The sequence below is a fragment of the Protopterus annectens genome, chromosome 2.part1 (genome assembly GCF_019279795.1).
Source record: "Protopterus annectens isolate FY-2018-M chromosome 2.part1, PAN1.0, whole genome shotgun sequence".
NCBI lineage: Eukaryota > Metazoa > Chordata > Ceratodontiformes > Protopteridae > Protopterus > Protopterus annectens.
In genome coordinates this window covers 993,363,320-993,386,688 of record NC_056729.1, presented here as the reverse complement: position 1 = coordinate 993,386,688, position 23,369 = coordinate 993,363,320, and positions in this window count along the sequence as shown.

Below are 23,369 nucleotides of genomic sequence, written 5' to 3'. Positions count from 1 at the left end.
GTAATCTAGCATACTAATACAGTATATGGACTATCTGTTCAACACCATCCTTATATGTGCCACTCACACACTAACCGTACATACACTGGGCCATTACACATTGTGGTCCGATGCCTATCTCTGGTATGGGACATGTGTGTACAAACATGTAAGCCGATAGGGTAACATACAGTGGAGCAGCATGTAACATCAGATAGAACAGGACCAAGAACAATGACATCTACCACAGTCTGTACACAGGCCATGGTACATATTAACAATACACACACTGTCAACAATCACCATAAGTACACAGACCTCAGTATTGTACACACAAACACAGAATGTCCAGGTTATGTCATCAAATGTAACCCCTAATATACATAACATGTGTAGCAGTCTGATGTCTCACTGGCTTGTCAGATATGATGTCAATATTTATGGTGTACAGCACATTTACACCTCTTTCTGCATGACATATCTACAAAGATTGGCAGAGTTGTGGCTGGAGGCACAAACACAGGGCCATTATTGACATGTTGCTGTGATAACCTCATACATTTACTGTTGTAACAGGGTTTCTTGAGACATATGTCCTATGAGGGAAATTAAGTCAGTAAGTCTCTCGGCTGTCACCAACTACAGACTGCAATCCTCTCACTACCTTCTGCAGTTAACAGATAGGTGCTCTGTGGGTAACACGAGAAACAAAAGGCACCAAACACTGCCCAGTCTGCAGATGACCCTACTGATGGGAGTTTCCTCATAAACATAGCACTGGCATGACAGGTATTAAAACATGAGGACAGTCATATCCACACACACCCTGTTATACCAACATTACTCCAATTGCAGTATAGCAGCACTTACGATCTGTAGTCAAGTCAGGCACATCCCCCTCCTTTGTATTGGCCTGTTTCCACAGTGTATGTTGTTAGAGGTAAATCCCCAATCCATCTGTTATGCTTTTTGCCAAACAACAGATCTAGTTCCTGCTCACAGTGAAAGAAAAGGCCAAACACCAACATGCTTTTCCTAGATATTGGAGTGTGTTTCCATGCAATCGGCTATGGGAATGTTGCCACAGCTGTTCCACATGCAATCAGCTAGAGGAGAGCTGCAATTCATGCAGAGGTCATCAGCTGATCATGAGCATAACTTACAATACACATGCTGCAGCCTAAGCAAAGCAGGTGTAGGTCTCCACATCCACCAGAGAGGGAGTGAGAGAGGCAGACAGAGGCAAAGTAAAGTCATTGAGGGGTGGGAGAGTAAATCTTAAGCCAGCACAGGGTATCAAACCTCTGACAACTATGTAGTGTTATCACATTTCTATGCAGTTATCAGATGTGCCACATAGGTTACATGCTGAGGAGCCCTCAAAACATATATGTGATGGTGAGTGACATCTGCAACAGGGATATGGCAGCTATACGGCAGGTGTAGTATGCGTGCCTGTCCGCGTGAACAGGTGCCAGTATCAACACAGCTACACTCTTATAGGGACGCACACACATTGACACACATGGCAGGGCCAGGAATACAACTCATCACTAGTGAGATTGCCACAACACATTACTCTGCATGTATCACATGCACCACATGGGTCATACAGAGGTTATATGGGCAAAGGGTATGTGGAGTTGTCTGACATTGGACATGCTTCAGTATACCAATGGGGGTTGTAGTGAGTGTAAATGTGATCATACACATCATACAACACACACACACACGCACACACACACACACACACACACACACACACACACACACACACACACACACACACACACACACACACACACATACACACACACAGGGTGCTGTACTGACATGCATGGGTGCATTGCTTCATGGGTGTGTAGTGGTCAACTGTGCCAGACAGCTATACAAGGCTAGGTGATGGGTACACATTAGCATCAGCCAACATTACACTAGTCTGCATTGTGGCTCAGGGGTGTAGATTCAGGATTTGCCCACACAGGTGGGTATTGTATTCACCATCCAGTCACCTGGGTGACTATTGTGTGTGGCCAATGCTGTGCATTGCTTGCAATGTATGTGTTCCTTAGTCCATGACATGGATGGTGTTTGGGATGTGCACACCTCCCACAGTTGGGAGGGTGGCCTAATGGTTAAGGTGTTTGCCTTACAAACACAAGGTGCAGGGTTTGAGTCTCACAAGGGACAATTGACTAGGCTTACAATGGCTCGCAAAGGCAGTTAGCTTAGTACTAACCTATGAACCTATGAACCTATGAACATGCATGTACAGTGACATGTGGAACTGTACCAGGGGTGTCTGGCCCATGTTGTGTACAAAGATTATCATCAGATGTGCCAGTCCTGGTCTCATGTGGCGGGAACTGGTAATGGACTGCAGATTTACCCTGCACCTACATTGATAGCATGATACCGGCATTCCCTGGTGTCAGTGGCATCTGTCCATGCAGGGCATGTTTTCAGGCATGGTATGTTCTTTGTGAGTCACCTTTGATGGCACCACAAGTGTTGCAGGTATGCAGTGGGGAACATGGGGAAAGTGCACTGTCCTATTGGACAGATGGACAGCGTGTCATGCCCTCTGTAGCCCACTGCAATCACACCATAGTTACTATCAGTGGGCAATATGCAGGGTACTACCAACATCGCAGCTGTTGCCTAGGCAAGTGTGTGCGTGTGTATGAGACATAGGTTGAGAGTGTTCTCTGGGTAATAATAGGATTGCTGACTTTGTTTGCCTGGCCTTGATGTCACATGTATGGATATGGATTTGCACCCCAGCCTCTCGGCTATTTCACATTTGTTATCCCTGTCTGGTGGACATTGTGATATATACCAGGGTCAGCATATAGGAAATTTGCAAAATCCACTCCACATTGAAGCCAGTTGTTACACACTCACAACCACCTCCACACAGGATACGAGTTACAAATGCAGACAGACAGACACACACCTGTCATGTCTGGGATTAAAACTCCTACCTAACTAGTTTATTACACTACAGCACTACGCAGTTGTAGGAAGCACCATGGAGATTACTGGAGTACTCCTTCCCCAAAGATGTATTTCACATTGGATGACATCAGCAGGATTGACAAAATAGGGCATTTGAATTGTAGTGAGTGTGACTAGGCTAAAAATGCATTGCCCCTACACAGACATTGAAACACACACAAAACATCCACAACTGACATGTGTGGGTATAGAACCCCTAACAGAGTTCTATATCACACTAAAGCATGAAGCTGCTATAGGACACACCATGGGGATTACTGGAGTACTCCTTCCCCAAAGGTGTATTTTACAATGAATGACATCAGCAGAATTGCCAAAGTAGGGCATTTGAATTGTAGTGAGTGTAACTAGGCTAAAATGCATTGCTTCCTACATAGACATTAAAACATACACAAAACATCCATAACCAACATGTGTGGGTATAGAATCCCTAACAGAGTTCTATATCACACTACAGCATGGAGCTGCTATACAATGCACTACGGGATTACTGGAGTACTCCTTCCACAAGGGTGTATTTCACAATGAATGGCATCAGCAGGATTGCCAAAGTAGGGCATTTGAATTGTAGTGAGTGTGGCTAGGCTAAAATGCATTGCTCCCTACACAGACAGAGACACACACACACACATACACACACACACACACACACACACACACACACACACACACACACACACACACACACACACAGACACACACACAAACACACAGAGTTGCCATGTCTGGGATTAGAACTCCTATCTAGCTAGTTTATCACACTACAACAGTACACAGTTATAGGATACACCACTGAGATTACTGGGCTACACCTTTCCGAAAGGTGTATTTCACAGTGTATGATATCAGCAGCCTTGACAAAGTAGGGCATTTGATTTGTAGTGAGTGTGACTAGCCTAAAAAACCTTGCTCTCTCCACAGACGGTGAGACAACCACATACACACACACACACACACAGTTGCAATCTCTGAGATTATAACTCCTATCTAACTAGTCTATTACACTACAACAGTACACAGGTATAGGACATGCCACAAAGATTACTGGACTGCAGCTTTCCAAAAGGTGTATTTCACAGTCTATGACATCAGCAGCCTTGACAAAGTAGGGCATTTGATTTGTAGTGAGTGTGACTAATCTAACAAACATTGCTCTCTACACAGAGACACACACACGCACACAGTTGCCATGTCTAGGATTAGAACTCCTATCTAACTAGTTTAGCACACTACAGCAGTACGCAGTAATAGGAAGCGCCACAGAGATTACTGGCCTACACCTTTCACAATGGTGTATTTCAAAGTGGATGACCTCAGCAGGCTTGTCATAGTACAGCTATGGGAAGGGCAGTGAGTGTGTGTGTGTGCATGACCCATAACCCATTCATCTATAGGTTGACACACCACATGCAGGCACACGCAGGGTTATATTCCACAGGTACATGTATACAGCTGCTCGATGACTTCTTCCTTGTACAGTCACATTCCACAGCTAGCACTTGCACCACATAGTTCATCATGCTGACAGATACCAGTGGCTAAGGTAAAAAATGAGTGACATCCGAACCTTATGTAGTTGTAGCCATTTGGCTGTGTGTTGGGTGGAACAGGCCTCATAATGGATGGCCCCTTGTGACAGTCACACTATTCCACACATCTGTGTATGTCTACTTTTGGCTTATTATAGTGTGTTGTCCTTGTATATATGCTTGTATTAATATCCAGTGTGTGTGTGTGCAAAGCATGAGTGCTGCATACTTAAGGAGTGTCTGCACTAACATCTGCAAATGCCAGATATGTCTGGTCCACTGTTGTTTGCAGACATTGCCTTCATCTGTTTAAGTGTGTGAGCATGCCCATTATGACCTTTCAGTATGTTGTTATCTGACATTGCCCTCATTTCTCTGAGTGTGAGCATGCCCAGTATGCCCTTCTGTATTGAATGTGTGGATTGATTCCAGGTAGTTTGTACTGCAGTGCAGACATTTGTGTTGTACACCTACAGGTAGCATACTGTTTCTGCATGGTATCCGTCAATGATTTGGCAATGTGGGGACAAACTGTGCAGGGGATAGTGTCTACTGTAGGTGACTGTGTCTGTGCTGCTTCAGCTGCATGGTGCTGTTGTTAGCAGAGATATTCCAACATGTGTACTGTTATACACAGTGATGTTTTCTGTCCTCATGCACTGTCAGGTGGACATTCTTGCTCACAATGATTACTTGTCGGACAAGGGTGACTGCAGCTGTGAATGGTATTGTGGGCAGACACCTACATATTTATGATAAGTTATGCTATTCTGGACGGGGAGCTGCAGACACTTGGTGCTGGGTTTGTCTATCCTGTTTAACACCTTGGTACAGTGCTGGCAGAGGATCCCATACTTGTCCATACATCAACATGGCAGTATGGCCTTATCTTGCTGTGGCAATGCCTCACAGCTGTACAGATTTGCACATGTTAGCCACAGGCAGGGGCCTTGGCTCACGACATTTACTCTACTGTGGTGTACAGGCAGGTGTGTAGCCACCCATTTATGTGTTTGCAGCCAAGGGTAGTGTGCACACAGCTTGGTGTCAGACCCTGCACATTCCATACTGTCCATGCTCCCACACCCCCCCCCTCTGTTATTCTAATCTCGTCCGTACATTATGCATACATTCTGTGATACTTTCTATAAGGGTATCACCACATCACAGGTGTGTGTTAGTGTTGGTCCACAGTTCATGCAGTGGGACATGGCGGACATGTTACTAGGGTATGTTCACATGGCCTTGCATATGGCTTAAATGTAGTGTGCTATGTTGTTATTTGAGTGTGCATAATATAACATGCATTGGCAGTACATGTGAGACATGGGCCTTTGGCAGGCATTAGGTGTTGATGCAGGCCAGATGTGGCAGGCCATTGCATTCTGTCAGTCCTACAGTCCTAGACCACCATACAGTATGTTCCCCTGGGGTGACAGGGTAGATGTGATAGTTGTTCATGCAAACACCTTCTATCAGTCTTGATCAGGTGCTGTGGATGGTGGCAGGGTGATAACTACAGCTAGGGACACACCTGCATGGGACACCTGCATTGCATGCTGCAGTCTTCCGCTATTGCCATATACAGGTGGGGTTGTACTGTAGCCATTCGACACAGCAGGGATATTGCCAGAGAGGTGCCTGTGGGTGGTGTTTGCATGGCTGGGTGCATGTGTGCTATGGACACTACTTGTATCTGACACACAGATATGCATGGGGCATTACAATTTTGCTGGCATGTGCGGGTACATCAGCTGATTCCCAATACATCAGTCCTACATCCTTTGTGATCTGCAGGTGTTCAGGCAGACATCACCAGTATCCCCTACTACAGGTTCTGTTACTGTGATGCATACCTATATCTACATATCCAAGGGTGTCAACATTTTACAGTGACACAATATATACTGTATGTCTGGGGTACTTTCCCCTGTGTACTGCTTGTATATCTAGCCCAACAGCCATGCCATGTCAGTCTTTCAGATGGTGACACATATTACCACCATACATTTACAATGGCTTACTGCTTGCATGTGTTATACTGGTGGGGATTGTCCGTGACACTGAAGTCATGAGGGCTTGTCCCTGTTATCAGCAGTAGTGGTCAATAGCCACCAGGTCTTACCTCAACATGCATACATACTGACCACTCTCAGACATTATGAAACACACACCATACTAACACACTCAGACCTGCATATTGTGCAAATGCTACAACCTATCCTGCTACCTTGGCCACCTCTGGCCATCTGTGCTCCACTCATATTATACCTACTCATACATGTTACTACATGTCTATACAGGATTGGGGGCAGACCTGAGTGTCACTACATTTATACACTGGATTGGGGGAAGGGACAGATCTGTCTGTTTCAACATGCCTACATAGGTGTGGGGGGGCACACCTGACTGTTACTACATTTCTACATATGATTGCGGGGGGGGACACACCTGACTGTTTGTAAATTTCTGCACAGGATAGGGGCACACCTGACAGTTACTACATTTCTACACAGGATTGGGGGGGAGACACACCTGACTGTTTTACATGTCTTCATGGGAGTGGGGGGGGGCACACCTGACTGTTACTACATTTCTACATAGGGATGTGGGGAGCCACACCTGACTGTGTTTACATTTCTACACAGGATTGGGGGGCACACGCACACCTGACTGTTACTACATTTCTACACAGGATGAGAGGGACACACCTGACTGTTTTACATGTCTACGTGGGAGTGGAGGGGCACACCTGACTGTTACTACATTTCTACATAGGGTTGTGAGGGGCCACATCTGACTGTTTTTACATTTCTACACAGGATTGGGGGGCACACCTGACTGTTACTACATTTCTACACAGGAGTGAGGGGGAACACATCTGACTGTTTCTACATGTCTACATGGGAGTGGGGGAGGGCACACCTGACTGTTACTATATTTCCACGCAGGATTGAGGGGGCACAACTGACTGCTACTACATTTCTACACACAATTGGGGGGGCACACCTGACTGTTACTACATTTTTACACAAGATTGGGGGGGTAAACCTTACTGTTTCTACATATCTACATAGGATGGTGGGGCACACCTGGCACATACACACATTTGCTGTGACTGTACTGGTATGTCAGGTGCTCCATTTCATTCTGTATTCTAACCTATCATACTGACTAGAGGCATATCAGTGTACTACAGGTCTTAGCTTTGGTTGCCCTACATATTAGTGTCTGACTTCCTACCCTTCAGAACTAACATCCCCCTGCCTGACCTACTGTAGTCTGTCTGTGTAGGCCTGGGGGGAGGTTACCCATAGGCATCATTCAGAGGCCATAGCACAGGCTATATTTGGGTTTGTCTACACCTGTCTTGCTGGCTGAGACTGTTGTTGGGTATGTGAACCTCCCTGACTGGCATGTGTGAGTAATATGGACACACATGTCACCCAGCACATTTCCTGCAGTGGGTTTTGTCACCTTGTATATTATTGGCTACTATGGTGACACCAGTATGTATTACAGTTGTCATGATGCCACTATGGGTGTCTACTATCTGCTGCCACAACATTCAGCCACCCAATTCCCTTGCATGCTTACATCCATACCATAGATACAGGTAACGGCAAATTCTACTCCATTTGGCAATAGGTAGGTTAATTGACTTACCTTGTGGGTGTGCTAGGATTGAGGATGGTGCTGGAGGGCTGCCTATGTCAGATGCACATAGTACACTCCCTATACATGGTTGAGCACAGGTAGTGTCATGTTTGGCATTCCTTTTACTGTATGTGCGAGTCAGAGAGAGGTGTCATTCCCTGGGTCCCTACTGTGTCAGTGTATGTGCTATGCGTTGCCTCTTTGCCACAGCCTTGGCATAGTGGGCACACCTCCATCTGCCTACTGGGGCAGGCTCAGGTTGTTCCTCCTCCATGTCACTCTGTGCCTGTGCAGGTCTTGGCACTGGCAAGGGTCTGTGTGGCCCTGCCCCAAACTGTTCCTGCTGCAGCTGTATCTGCAGGATCCTATTGTGTAGCATGGCACATATCTAACAATTTTGGTACGTGTAGCTGGTGAGTACTGCAAGGCTCTACCAGATATATCCAGACACCTGAACTGTGACTTGAGCATCTCAAACACATGCTCTATTATAAGACTGGTCTGTGCGTGTGCCTCATTATGACATTCTTGTTCAGGTGTGTGTGCATTTCTGATGGGTGTCATCAGCCACGGCTCGTGTATGTAACCAGCATCCCCCACTAGGTGAACATAGGGGTTGTCCCCATTGACAAATCTCTGGTACAGCTGCATCAGATGCCAAATGTGGGAATTGTGATAGCTTCCAGGGCAGCCAGCACAGACATTCAATATAATGCCTTGGGCATTGCAGACAACCTGGAAGTTGATAGAGGGGATGCCCCTGCAGTTGATGTAGGCCCTACCCTGATCACCGGGTGGTTCTTTGATGTGTATATACATCCAGTCTATAACACCCACTACCTCAGGGTATTCTGCTATTTTGTGAAAGAGAAGCATATTGCTGGCCAACTCCTCACAGGTGTTGAGGAAATGTAAGTGCTCACCGGCATGTGCTGACATGGCATCCAGGAACTGGTTGAATACTCTGGATGCTGATGCCTGTGAGATCCACATGATATTCCCAGTTGAGCTTTGGGAGGTACCTGTGGCTAGTATTCCTAGGCCTACACATACCTTGGTATCCACTGGGATGGGTTCTCCTCAGTCAATTTGGTGTGTCAGGCATGGGTGGCACAGCTCACTAATTTGCTGTAGGAGGTCCCTGTCCAACCTATAGCACTCCACTATCTCCAGCTCATGTAGCCCCTGGATGGTACCCTGGGTCTGTACACTCTTCTCCGTCTCCTCACTGTGGGTTGATCGGCAGCATTCACATCCTCATCACCCTCAGTCTTTTGCACATGTTGTTCCATGTTGCCTGCTGCAGCCCATCTCATTTTGTAGGTTTGTTTGTTAAAAGTTCCCCGCTTGTTTACACTGGTGGTTTAGAGTGTGGGAAAAACCAGAGGGGAAGGTGTTTGCCTAGTTTATAGTAGTGTTCTGGGCTGAGCTGGTCTGCTGATTTTGATACATTTCACCTGCTAGCTATGCTAATTCTCCTTGATTAGCTTCCTCCTGCTGTTTTCCCTTCCCATTGCCTTCCTGTTTAAGGCCGGGGGGAGCGCCGTGCAAACAGAGTGCTCAGATGTGTACAGTGCTGCTATTTCCTGGTTTAACGTTCTTTTTCTTCCTTTAAAATCCAGTGTGCGGCACACACACCCCCACTTAGGCAATGTAAAGAGTATTAGGCAGATTCAAACAAACCCCCTAGCTTATCTGTGCTAAGCTACGAGCAAACCCGAGCCAGAGGGCTCCAATCCACTTACAGTATGCCTGACACCCCCCATGATGTCAGCTAACTCCAAGGCTTGCACCAAGCTATTCCTACTCTTACACTTTTGGGATCTGACTAGCATGCTGGGGGAAACTGGGATTCACTATCATTCCCCTTATTTGCATAGGATTGCCCGCTAATGCATAGTTACAAGTCTCACACTGAGCCTCCCCTCTTAGCAACCACTACTCACTGGCCATGTTGTCTTCTGCCTGCCATTGACTTGCATGGCAGAATATTGATTTTAGTTAGAATGCTTATTTTAGGTTTATTTTGTTATTTTGCCCCCGATACCGTTTGCATGCCACTGCCCTGCTCTTAAACAGCCGAGATCGGCTAAAAAAAATAAAAGTTGTTTTTTTTATTTTTTATGTTGTTTGCAATGCCAATGGCCTTATACGTGGCCATTGGCATGCTTCCTGACTGATATGCAGCCTTTATTTGGAGCTGTCACAGCTCCATTTTTGAATTTGCAGAAATATACTCGGTTACTAACAGAGTACATTTCTGCAGATTGCACTAGTCCTGCACAGCCGGTTTCTAGCTTCCTGGATCGCAAATTCACCTCATTTGCATGGATTTCTCCTGCAAATGGGGTGATTTGCATACCAGGGCTTAGTCCATGCAGGACTAGTGCAGGAGCGCTCATGCACGCCCCCGCAGGCTGTTCCTAGATTGCATGGCAGACATATTGTCTGCTACAGCTCCTGCACTGATCCTGCACGCCGTGCAAGGCATACAGAATGCGGAGGAATGTCAAAGTATATTGTATTGTCATTTAGAAATACACGTGTAGCCTAAATGAAATTTCATGCATTAGCTCAGTTTTTGAGATTACAAAGGAAATTGAAACAACACATGCAAGTAGAGGAATAAACATAACTAACAAATACAATACTACTCCCAATACACACAAGAAATAGAAGAGACATTTACCAACATTAATATAAGAAAAGAAAACCCTCCCCTGTGCTCAATAACTGCCCTATTTAAAGTAATATGAAACACAGTACAGATTGAAATGCCTGTTATTTGTCTAATATTGCACTTGAGTGAGTTAAATAATACTGACTATGGATATAATAAATAAATATTGCACTTACTTAGAATATACATAAGTATATATTGTACAAATAAATAAAAATTGATATATGTGTCCAGACTCCTGGAAATAGTGCCCGAGTTCAGACGTCTAATAATTGTAGGGTAGAAACTGTTACTGAATCTTGTAGTCCTGCCGCGGATGGTGCAATATCTCCTGCCTAATGCCAGATGCTTAAACAGTCCATGTGCAGGAGGAGTGTTGTCCTGTATTACTTTTGATGGCTTCTCGGATGCTTCTTGCAGAATAAAGATGTATCAATGGAAGACTGGAACCTGTTACCTTCTCTGCAACCCTCACCACTCTTTGTAGCGCCTTCTTTTCTGTAACTGTGCAGCTTCCAAACCACAGTGTGAAGTTGCAGGTGAGGATGGTCTCTAGTCCACCTCTATAGAAGGTGGAGAGAATATGAGGAGGAAACTTAGCTTTTTTCAGATTTCTTAATAAGTGGAGACATTGATGCACTTTCTTAACCAGTTGGCTGGTGTTTCCTGACCACAAGAGTTCCTCAGTTATGTGCACACCCATGAATTTCGTACTCTTAGCCCTCCCTACATGCTCACCATTGATCCTGAGCACTGGGTGTTTGTTCTTCTTTTCCTGAAGTCGATGATAAACTCTTTGGTCTTGCTTACATTCAGGTCAAGGTTGTTCCCCCTCGCACTAACTGATCCGAGATGCCACCTCCTCTCTGTATGCCCTATCATCCTCCTTTGTGATGAGCCCCATGACTGTGGTGTCATCAGCAAACTTGATGATATGGTTGGACTTATGGTTAGCATAGGAGTCAATGGGTCAGGATGGTAATTAACAGTGGGCTGAGAACACATCCCTATGGAAATGCCAGTCTTAATCATAATGCACTTCAATGCGTTCTTACCTGAACTCATCCTCTGTGGTCTGTCAGTCAGAAAGTCCAGGATCCCGTTACAGAGATGTTTACTGAGTCCTAAATGTGCCAGTTTTTCTGTCAGCTGTAGTGATACCACAGTATTAAATGCAGAGCTGAAGTCTATGAACAGCATTCTCACATAGTTGTCTTTGCTCTTTAAATGCTCAAGGGAGATCTGTAGTGCTACTGATATGACATCAGCATTTGCAGTGATAGGTAAAGGAGGATGAATTAGTAGCAAACAGCAATTTGTTGAAGCAGCTTTCAAGTTTGTTTTTTGCAGCTTTCAAGTTTGTTTTTTATCAATGATTGTAAATTGGTTAGAATGGGTTCTCCATAGGGTAGTGAGGACAGATGTTTTTAATTTCTTGAAACGACTTTCTCTCTGTCATATTAGTGCACACATAAATCACTATTAATCATACACATTTTTAGCTCATACTCATATTATGTATCACTACCCTTCCTGTTACTGCTACTCTTCCAGCCAGAATTTTTATTTGTGCATTTTTTTATAACTCTTACTGTTCCAGAACATGTCGAATTTCCTACTGACCAAAGAATTTGCTCCACCCTCCCATACTGCCTGTATTCCTTCCATTCTTTGTTCTTTGTTGCATCTGGTATCTAGCAAGCAAAAAAACCCATTTTTATTTGTTATACCATTCTACGTCACCAAGTATCTTATGACATTTCTAATGCTAATTACATTTAATGCTAAAAATGTCTATATCATCCTTTTCCTTTTTTGTGTTTTACTTCCATCTTATTTTCATTTTCCTTCTCTTAAATCTCCCACCAAATGATTTCTCATTATCTTTTCCTTCACTTTTTCCATTTTTCCCTCTTCTTCCCCTTCGCTTTCTAAAATTGCAAATCTGTTCGCTTCCTGTATATTAATAGCTTTGCTTTGAGCAGTGATTTTTTTTTTCTCTAACCACCTCCTTATTTTTTAACCTTTCTTCAGTATTCCCTTTTCTATATCAGCTTTTCTTTCAACGTCTTCTGTAGCAATAATTTCTATTGTTGGGATTTCTTCTGAGATTTCCTCTTCGTATATTATTTCCTTTTCTACTAAAGGATAGTCAAACCAGAAATATCCAAATTCTTCAAGTTTTTTTTGCTGCATGTCCCTCGCCCCACATTTGACACACTGTATTTGTTACATTCTTGTACTAAATGAGTTTTATCCCCACAAAAATAACATGCTTTAGTTTGTCCCCAATACCTAACAAATCTTCTGTTACCATTTACAGGATTTGCAGGTTGAAGTGCACTTACATTTTCTGAAAACTAGATGGGATTGTGATGCTACTTTGCCTAAGAATAATTGGAAACACTCCCTCTTGAAACATGAAAGGAATTGTTGTCATTGCTCATGGATGTGTGTATAAAATTTTTGTACCTTAACTGTTTTTATATTCTGATCAAGTTTCTATAAGGGACGAAAGCACTTAATATATATGTATTTTTTTATGGTTTTGGTTTTAAGTGGTTTTACCAAATAAAACAGTTGCTGTTCAGGACCTTCAGCCTTGGATTTGTTTTACCATTTACAATTACTATATTTGAAATATCTTTAATTTCCCAATCCTTAATATCCATTAATACCCTCACTTCCCAACCTAAGTCAATAAACTTCTTTTATATTTTAACTTCATGCATACCTCTCAACCATACTGAATCTCTTGGATTTTACCGGTTTTTGAGGTCCAAATGATGGGGTGCCACGATTCCCGAGTGGTACCCCTGATTTCCGAATTTCCCTGCCCTTTTTTAAATTTTTTAAAATTTTTTTCTCGTCTTTGTTCTGGACTAACATCATTACGCAGAGGCGTGCGCGGTGACGTCAGCAGCGTGAGCAGCCTGCCAGCCAGTCGGATTTCGGCTGATGGCTGCACTGACAAGAGAGACTTGTTTATTTACATTTAGCAACAGCATGCATGAGCTAGACATGTTATCACTCACACAGCACACTGCAGGCTTAGGATAGGGTAGTGAATGGATAAGGAAGGAAGTAAAAGAGAGGCGGGAGTCCCGGAACTGTGGAGTACTGAGTTGGAGACAAGTTTTTGAATGAATGAATGAGAGGAAAGCCCTGAGTCGAGCAAGCAGCTGAGTGATCCAATAGTGGGAGTTGACTGTGCACAGCATAGTTAGGGCAGATTGTGTTTTTTTTAATAAAAATGTAAAAAACAAGTTACAATTTTCATTGTTTGCTGCATACTAGTTGGTGGTGCAGGAGGACAAGTGCACTATAATTCTGGGTCAGCAGTGGCGTGCATGCACTCTTTCTTGCTGTTGAAGCTTACTTTAGTTTAGAGAAGGCAGGCAGCATGAATCAGTAAGACTCATGAGTCATGACCACCAGCAGTAGAACAAGAGATCAGTTGACAATGTCTAATGGTTACGGACTCGGAGCTGTGCGGCAGTGAAATTTAATCACCGGGCCAGTCTGAACTTAGGTTGGTTGATCAGATCACTCACCACACCACATCATTCATCATGAATGAATTTATTTCTTCAAGTTCTTCTTTCCTTGGCTCCTCCAGCACCAGAAGGTAAATAAAATCATTTATAATATAAAGAAATTAAATGTTTACTTTTGACTTGTACAGTTGAACTTGAAAATTCTAGTCTCAACTCTCCACTCAATTAGACTGTCGTAGTTGCTTGTATTATTATATTTATGCAAATGATCATTTTTCTTCTCGTTTTTTGTTATATTCACAGCACAATAGTTGATGTTGTGTAATCTCAATGACATGCTAGCCTATGATGGTTTTGACTATTAACTTATGGATGACTGAGGGATAATCTGCTGAGAAAGGGGTTCAGTCATTAATAAGAAAGTAGGGAGGGAGAGGGAGGATCACCCCTGGTTGTACCTTTTTTAATGGAAAGAAAGGGGCATATTTGTTTTAGTAAGGGGCAAGGGCTGAGGTATGTGACTATTTTACACAGCCTGGATGACAATGATAAAGGAGAAAGAGATGCCAAAGCTCCTGATTACCTGTTAAGTTGGTTCTCATCTAAAGGATTTAAAAACCTTCTTGAAATCTAGTAGCACTGCTGTAGTATGGTTAAAGGATAATTGTTCCCGTAGTAGAAAGTAAATACAGCTCTAAGATGGTCAGTACTTGATATGCCCAGAACAAAACTGTCTAGTGATGGCAAGATAGTAATATGAAAGAGGGTCATAGCTATTGCTCCAGGTCAGTTTATAAAGGAGGTTTGGTCCTAGTGGGCTGCATTGATATTATACTTACCTGTCTTAGGAAAACGAGGGATGATCTTAGAATGAATGTGAAAATTATATGTTTACATTAATTGCGTAACCTACAATAGGGAATTCATTACTGATGCCACCTGTTTCTGTAGTATTTTATACAGTTCAGCATTGATTCCATGAATGCTAGATGATTTACCTTTTAAAAGTTTGATGAATGACCTCTAGCACCTCTCTTATACTAATTAGGGTAAGATCTGAATGGCCTTTCCTATTTCTTGCTTAGTGGGCACTGCAGTGCCATGCCATAAGCTATGTGCAAAGTGCAAACAGATGTAGTAAACACACACAACCTGCTACCATACCTCTCTAAACTGTCCAGAGATTTTTGTAGAATGTCCAGATTTATAGTAGCCAATTTTGTCTAATGAAGGGCCACATGCTGTATGGGGTGTGATTCCGAAGCACACTGAATGTGAAGGTATAAAGCCAAGAAATCAGGTGGCCTATAAAACATTGCAAATGGTAGTATGATGACCTGGAGCACAGCCACATCCAGTGTTATTTTTATAAAATAATATTGTATTTTAGTTTTGCACAAGTTCAAATATAAATATTAATATAAATAAAACACTATTGTTTTTATTTTGTGTTTCATATCATGGCCATATTTTGGTTGTCTGTTCTTCAGTTTGCATTTAAAAGTTGGTATCCCACAATTCCATTGAGTGGGCGGGGCTGCATAATTATGTATGCATATTTTATGTTAATCAACATACAGATTTGTACCTATTTTTCATGGGCCTTTGTCCAGACTTTTAAGGTTTCCAGGTTGAGAGGTATGACTTCATGTATCTTACTACATGGTGAAAGAAAAAAAAACAGTTTGAACTCAAGCTCATCCGTATCTAAAGTTTTATTTTGCACATGTATTCCCTTTTAGGTTTAGTCCCAATTTCTGAAATAAATACCTTTTCTGTGGTCCTACTGTGTCGCTTTTCTTAGTCTCAGTGCTAATTTTGTCCAGAAAAGTATGGCTTATAAATGTCACCTCACAAACATTTTCATCTCCCAGATTAATGAATGCTGTTATGCCTTTAATGTCAAACCCTAGTGTCAAAATAATACCGTCGATAATGTCACACCTGTTCACACTGCCATCATTTTTACTTTTTATTCTTACCACTGGTCATGTTCTCTTTGGCTGTTAAGAAACTGCAAGTGTTTGTACCCTCTCAGTTCATTCTTCCTTTCATTCCTGCACTGCAGCATCTGCATAACTACTTCCTCCTCTTCCTTGTAACAAAAACTCTGCTGCAGATGTAAACCCTTACAACTGGCTACTCCATGAGTTGATAATACCCCCCAGTATTTTCCCTTCACCAGCTGTTGCATCTGTATCCAACCACTCTGTTTCTTCCTACTGTAATACTGTCTCCATCATTTCAGACCATCATACTTTCTTTCCTATGCCTGGTTCTTCCAATATACCAGTACTTGTGTCTCCAGTCCTCCAATTTATGCCTGGTTCTTCCAGTATACCAGTACTTGTGTCTCCATTCCTCCAATTTATGCCTGGTTCTTCCAATATACCAGTACTGGTGTCTCCATTCCTCCAATTTCTAACTATGTAACAGTCATTTTATCTAATTTGTATTCCTTCAATAAATGTTCTCCTGCTTCTCTCTCTCTTCATCTCTGCTGCATTCTTCTCTAAGTTGGAATTCCTGGAAATGTGGGAGCAGCCTTCTGACACCACCTAGCAGTGCCCTTGAATGCTTCATTTTGATTCACAGATTCATAGATTGTTAGTCAGCTAACAACCCTGGGGGCCTTTCTAAGCTTAGCCAAGTATTCCAAAAAGAATAATAATGTCCTGTATTCAAACAGGAAATTGAGGGCCAGGTATTTATAAGCTACCTCTGTCCATGAGGGAGATGAGTGCAAGGCCCAATGTAAATGTTCTATTCTATATCCACTGGTCTAGGTTACACATACATTGGTTAATAGATGAACTTAGCTTCACATGGATAGGAAGCCTGTTCCATAAGAAGGGCAGTCCCTGGGACACAGAATCCATCTCTCTAGCATGTTCTATTTAAGTCACAGACAAAATTCAGGTCCCTAGACCTTGTATTTATAGTACTGTTTGCTTTACAAATATGTAAGAGATTCATAAGTGTGTAGTTTGTGGATGCCTTGTAAGTCAGGCATAGATCACATCCTAACAATCTATAGGAGACTGAGTAGGGGGAAAATCTGTAAGGCAGTCTGTGTAAGGTAGATTCATTACACTTTGTATTCTTTTTTTAAGGAACCTCTGAGGTTGATCTAGTTGTTGCATATTCCTGGTCACGTGCATACTGAAGAGAGTATTGTACTCTATGACTGGACTGATAAGGGCAGAGTGCAGTAGGATAATAACCTCTTTGGACCTGGATGGTATGCCATGACTTATAAGTTATGCAGCATAAAAGGATCTCCTCACTACTGTAACAACATATTCATCAAAGGTAAGGATATTTGTCTTTTTGTCTACCTAGAGCCCTGACCATTGGGTCAAGTCTTAGGGATGTATTAGCAACATGGTAATTAGCCAGGATGGTTGAATTCACAAAGGTTCAAGTATGCATTTTTTAGAACTGAGTTTAAGACCATGGCTTTGGGACCATTTGTAAAAACAGGCCTTCATGAAGAATGCAAGTTGAAGATAACCCCCAGCTTGCAATCATCTGCAAACTTAGCCAGCTATAAACCTTCAGTTTTTGATTCCTCTTCAGAAAAATTGATGCCAAAAAGAAGCAGGGCCAGTACCAAGCCCTGGGGGCTCTGCTAGTGACTGGCCTCTTGGTGTAGGTGGCCTCAGATATTTTGTCTTCCTAGGTCATATCACTGAGCCAGTTGGTTATCCAGCAGCTGATAAAAGGGTGTATACCTAATTTACTTAACATGTCTATAATGCCTGAGTGGGGTATTGTATCAAACAACTGGTGTCAGAGTCATGGACTAAAACTAAATGCCAAGAAATGCATAATAGTATCCTTTGGGAAGTCATCCATCACTGGTAACTATCATATTGACAACACACCCCTTAGAGTTGAGCTAGTAGTCAGGGACTTAGGGAGACATAAAGCAATCTAGCCCATGGTTATCACATGTCTATAGTGGTGTGGAACTCATTCCATATTGCGCAACTTATAAAGAAAGGTATGTCATCTAAGTCCAAGGAAGTCATTGTTCCACTTTATTCTGCATTCATCAGATCTATCATTGGATACAATGCCCCCTTTGGTATGTACCTAACCAGGCATATTCAACAACTGGAACGTCCACAGAGGTTTTTCACTAAAAGAATACAAGGCATAAGTAATATGTCCTATGTGGTCTGCCTCAAAGCCTTATACCTGTACTCTGTCTCCTACAGACATTTGAGGGGAGAGCTATGCCTGGCATGCAGGGCATTATCAGACCCCACTCTGATGGATTTCCTGCATATCCACAAAACAAACAGTACCAGAATTACCCATTCTAAATACTTAAACCTTGCCTGTGATTATAAATAGGTCCTGCTGTAGAGATAGGTATGTATCCTAGACACTATCCCATCTATGGACCAGGCTCCCCATCTATGTGAAGCAGAGTTCCTCCTTAATCCAATTCAAGTGCAACATGGACAATTGGATGGGAAACCAGAAATGTATCCCTGGTTTGGCACCTATGTCTCTGATGCCAACAAGTAACCTGTAAATGGTTCATCTCCCAGGGTCATGCTTACACTTATCAAGGGTATCAGAACTTGCCAGAGATTTGGGATACATGGTTAGGCTTAAATAGGCCCTTGTGGTCATTAGCCTAGTAAACACCTATGAACCTATGAAGCTAAAGGCCTTGACCAGGTTGAGCTAAACTGTATGCACAGTCTTGCCCTCATCAATTGCTTTGGTGACCCTCTCAAAGAAGTCCACCAGATTTAATAGCCATGCCCTTCAATTAACAAAACCAAACTGTGATGGATGCAGAGTTTTCAGCTTACCTATGTCCTTGTTTATTATGTCCATGTTGATTGTCTCCATGGCCTTACATATGAGTTTGTTCAGACGTGTGGGCCTATAGTTACCCAGGTAAATGGTTGGACTTCCTCTCTAGCAAACAGTAGGGGAAGTTCCCGCTGCCCTGGACAAATTTCCTCTTGTCAGTACCACCTTGGGTCTCCCTGAAAAGAGACCATTGGCCTAGCAGGACTAACAAGTCAACAATGTGTAAATATTTTATTTTTTATTTTACATTTGTTAACTGGGGGTGTCTGACTGAGCCGAAAAGGCCCTTTTTCAGTAGATGCCTGGGAGAAAAGCTCCACACAGAAAAATTACAGATACATTTAGATATTTAGACATGATCAGTATACACAAAATTACAATAGATATGTCTTTACAGTGGTATACAGCACATCAGCAGTTACAGTGGAGAGAAAAAATGAAAATATTAATTTAAAAATAAAAGATAATTAATAGATTTGTGGTGTACAGCTGAAATTTGGAACATAGGTAAAATACATACATAGCACACAGGTACAGTACATACACTGCACATTAGCCAATGTTTTTGAGTAAGAGTGAAAACTATTATCAAGTACTCTAGGTTTAGTATGTGTACCTTATCCGCTTTCACTAGCCTGGGGAGCAGTCATGGCACTGCCAACTTTGCTTGAGATGTTGCCTAATGAGGTTTTTAAAGGAGGCTTTGGACGATGTGTTTTGTATGCTAGTGGGGAGAGAGTTCCATTTTTTAGCTACTGAACTACTATATAGTGTGTCTCCAAAGCTTTCTCAAAGCAGAACAGTGATGATTTCTAGATGAGCAATTTGCAGCAAAGCAGGCAATTCTGTTATAGCAGGTTTCAATTTTGCCTTAGTTCAGTTTTGCTGAGATTAGTCATAATGGGGGATGCACAGAGTAGGGTGGAGAGAAGTTGGGAGCGAGCAATGGCTGATCTTGTGTCATTGGTAAGAAATGGTTTGATACGGTAGAGTGATCCCAGTTTGGCATGTACTTTTTTAATAGTTAAGTTGAGATGACTATCAAATTTTAGGTGGGAGTTTATGGTTATTCCCAATACATTAGCCTGTGCCACTAGAGTGATTGGAGTAGCATTTGTGGAGTAGATAGTGAATTGACTGTTATCGGTGTTTTTGTTAAAACTGGTTATAATCATAAGTTGAGTTTTCTTTGGATTTAGGGTAAGTTGGGCTTTGGTAAGGTAGTTTTCCACATCCGAGAATGCTAGCTGAGTTGTTTGCAGGAGGGTGGGAATATTTTGTGCAGCACAGATTAAGGTAGCATCATCTGCATACTGAATGATAGATGCATGCTGTGTGGAGGTATGGAGGTCATTTGTGAAGATTGTGAATAATAGTGGTCCTAAGAAAGAACCCTGTGGGACTCCTATAGTTATAGGCAGCTGAGGAGAGAGAGAACTTTCCCATGTCACAGTTTGGTACCTGTTAGTTAAGTAGCTTTGGAACCAAGTAAGAGTGGAATTTGATAGGTGATATTGGTTTCATTTGTTTAGCAGGATTTGATGTGAGACTGTGTCAAATGCTTTGGACATAGCCAAAAAAAAGAGTTGACACCTGCAGGCCTTCGTTTTTGAGACGGTTTACTATGTCTGTGAAGCAGAAGAGGGCTGTAGTGGTACTATGGGCAGGTCTGAAACCATGTTGAGTAGGTGACAGAATGTTGCTGTCTAGCAGATATTTTAGCATGTGGGTATGGATTAATTTTTCAAGGATTTTGGCCAGGGGGGAGAGTATAGCAATGGGGCTGTAGTTAAGTTCAGTGGAGGTCCCGCCTTTATGTATGGGTGTAACATAGGATATTTTCCAGAGTTTGGGCACATAGTTTTCAACAATTGATCTGTTTATGAGAGTGGAGACTGGGATAGCAATAGCATCTGCTGTCAGTTTCAAGAAATAGCTGGGGAGTAGGTTGGCTACTGTTGATGAGGTTTTTAGTTTGGAAAGCATGCTTTTGATTGAAGTTGTGGAAACTGTTTTGAGGGTAAAGCTAGTATTAGTGCTTTTTGTGCTGGGGATAGTAAGGTTGGAATAAATAAATAAATAAAATACTCATTTATTACTTTTTTAAACATGGTTTAAGCCCTTTTGCCTTACATTTAACTCAAGTCCATCAACAGCCAAGGATCGTTATTTTTTAGTACTCCTGACATGCTCTTTCCTGGGCTGGAAAGCATGTTACAGTGCCCACTATACTGATTTTTTACATTTATAATACTCAAGCAGAGCACAGTACACTTTCTATCCAGAACCATGCCTTTCAGTAAGTATGCTAAAGGGTGCACATCTGGCACACTCATGTCCTTTAGACACTCTGTCTAATGGCACACTTCCAGAACATGTTTAGGAGGTGAGCCTATAGCTGGACTTCACCAACCCCCTCTCCTAGGATGGTTCAGCTAGCACTTGCCACTCACTCATACCTCTTCATAGTTCATAGATAAGCACTAGGCTAGCTGTCCTTGCAGTCCATTTTAAGCCCAGCCTGTATCCATTTTGGTGCTTGAATTAACTTTTCCTACTTGGTGACAGTTTGTCTTTACCCTCCCCATGGCTGATAATTATATATTACCCCCAGTGAGACTAAATGGAATCATACCATAAATACTTTGAGGGAATGCATGCATGGAATAAAGCATTTGGGAGTAGCCTCTATAAATTAGTAGTAAAGGTGGCACTCCTGTGGCAAATTTTCTATTATCCATCCATAGATCCAAGTTGCACTTGAATATGAGCAGGGATGAGCTTTGTTTTAAGTGAATGAGGAGTCACTTCCATTGCAGTGGCATCCTTTGTGAGATATACCTGTCCCTCCAAACCATTCTTTTGATGTTGAATCAGAAGTTTACATTCCTGGACTGACTATTTCTGATGCCATTTGACTTGCTGATGTGCATGAAGTCCATCAATATTGGGTCAAAGGTTGCCACGGATGCCAGACACAGGTCACCTGTTGGTAGTGTAGTCTGTACTATACTGGGTATAGTGATAGGGCTTTTAGGGTGTTTATGTAGGACATATTTTTAAACCTTTTATCCATTTAGTAAGGTATATCCGTGGGCTTTCCAGTTGTTGCAAATGTTGGGACAGATCCATGCCAAAGGGGACATTATACTCAATGATTGGCCTAATGAGGGGTGAGTTAAGGGGAAAAATAGCATCTCTAGATCTAGTCACAATCCTTATGCCTTTATGCTTTGCAGAATAGAAGGACTTTCTTAAAACAGTGGACTCATTGGTTGAAAGTTAGGTCACTCTCCACATAAGTTTCCAAATTCAAAACAACTGGGTTAACTCTCTCTGTGACATAAACAGGGCATGGTGGTGAAACAAATATGTGTCTCAATGTGTTTCAAAGGATCCCTGTATTATAGAATAAACTCACCATCCACATGAAGCAATGTTTATCCCTGACCCTGTTCAAACAAAACCTTGATCATTAGATGAGAAATTGTAACTTCACCCCTAGTCTGTCTCCCATGTCTCTGATGGACAGAGGTTAACAGTAAGTACATTAATCCCCAATTAACACCTCACCATTAACCCTTAGCATTCCCAACAATATAGGCATCCAAAGTACTTAGTAACAAAACTGCACTGGGCTGCATGTCTAGGCTTAGAAATACTTTGGTGGTCATTAGACTAGTATAAAGCTATGGATCTGAGAGCCTCTAAGTCATTTAGGAATTGAAAAAAACTGCTCCTAGCATGCAGTCACCTACAAACTTTGTCAGACAGAACCCTTCAAAGAAGTAGATGCCAAATAGGAGAAGCCCCCAGCACCAAACCCTGCGTGATGCCACTGGTGACTGGTGTCTTTGTTGAGGTAGCTTCCAATATTTTGATCTGCTGCATCCTATCTGTGAGAAAGTTTGAAATCCAGGGGGATGATATAGGGGTTAATTCCCAGTTTATTTAATTTTTCTACTATGCCCAAATTGGGGATTATGCCCATAACCTTGACCAGGTCGAGTTATGCAATGTGTACTATTTTACCTTCATCCATTCTTTGGTGATATTTTTCGAGAAGTCCACCAGGCTGAGTAAGGATGACCTGAGGAATCCAAACTATGATGGGTCCAATATCTGGAGGTTCGCTATCTCTAATCGATTAATCCCACAACAGTCTTTCTATGG